This window comes from Cryptomeria japonica, chromosome 8 (genome assembly GCF_030272615.1).
Source record: "Cryptomeria japonica chromosome 8, Sugi_1.0, whole genome shotgun sequence".
Classification (NCBI taxonomy): Eukaryota; Viridiplantae; Streptophyta; class Pinopsida; order Cupressales; family Cupressaceae; genus Cryptomeria; species Cryptomeria japonica.
The window spans coordinates 576399660-576401000 of record NC_081412.1 but is presented as its reverse complement, the minus strand read 5'-3'; the positions used below and the strand labels follow the sequence as shown (position 1 = coordinate 576401000).

General features: G+C 35.7%; 1 non-coding gene across 1 annotated transcript; it reads right to left on the bottom strand.

Moving 5' to 3' along the window:
* Positions 1-272: 272 nt before the first annotated feature.
* On the bottom strand, positions 273-354 carry TRNAS-GCU (transfer RNA serine (anticodon GCU)). The gene has a single exon. It is a non-coding gene; the product is annotated as a tRNA-Ser (tRNA).
* Between the last annotated feature and the right edge of the window lie 987 nt (positions 355-1341).

The window sequence follows — 1341 nt, the reverse complement described above, 5'->3', positions numbered from 1 at the left end:
TCCACCAATTTACCAATGTCCAAGTCTCGATCAGAGTTCAAGTCCAGCCAAATACATACAAAGGAATACAAGTTGGAGAAGTGGGAGTACAAGTTGGAGAATACAAAAGGAATGATGAGGGATTGCAAATTCGAAGTGGGAGTACAAGTTGGAGAATACAAAAAGAATGAACGTAACTGTCCTGCATTAAAATACACAAAAATCACCTGCAGACTCGCCGACACGAAGTTCACATATTGTATAAAACACGTTACAAAAGGCCTGTATCCCAACGTCGCCTGAGAGATTCGAACTCTCGCGGGGAAACCCCATGTACTTAGCAGGCACACGCCTTAACCACTCGGCCAAAGCGACGTTGATGTTCAAAATTATATATATTTATTTCTGTTGAAATTGTCCCCTTAACCCAATGATTTCTACTGGAGTTGAACTTCAAGTATCGATATCTAATTCCCCACAAAAAGTAGAGCCTCCAAGTATTGATCCATTTGGGGACTACTTTATTAAGACATATCACACTTTGTGTCAGGTATTGGGAGAAGATGGTAAAATAAAAATTCCCATTCATCTCATGTATATGGCATAACAATGAATATGCTTAGGTTGCAGACATTGTAAAATTATGCATAAAAAATTGGTATTCGTGCAAGATCTTTTGGATTTGATTGTGTGAGTTTTTTTGTATGAATGTTTCGGATTTTACTCTGTAATCTATCATCAGGATGATTGTAAAGGGCACAACGAGAAAATCTACAATCATCCTGATGATGGATCACAAAGTGTGATCCAAAACGTTGATGCAATAAAGCTTGCACTATCAAATCCAGAAGTTCTTACACAGATAGACTAATGGATTGTGGAAATCTACTGATATTAAATTGGTATCCATTAGGGAAGTCATAAGAAGGTAAATAATAAATGGCACTCTCTATTGTGTCATATGTTCTTGTTTGCAAGAAGGATAATGTGGTTCACAATGCCTTGCAGGTACAAGATGTTGATAGCTCGATTGTTTCTCTCTATGTCCAATGTTGGACATATATCTAGGACAAAAATTGTGATAATCTCAATTATGTAATCTTAGAAAAATGTTTTGTTATAAGGTTTTTGAGTTTCTTGGGCTCGAAGAAGAGGTTAGATTGCTAAAGGAAATCATGGATTTCTTGAGATCAAAGGATAGTGTTTTTAAGATAATTTATTACATAAATTAGAGAAGGCTCATTTAGGAGGTCAAAAGAATGGACCATCTTTCTTGCAATTGTATATCTTGTTTATAATGTTTATCTTGGAATCAATTGGTGTTTTTATTTGAACTTGCAATTGTCTCATTGCACTCAAGTT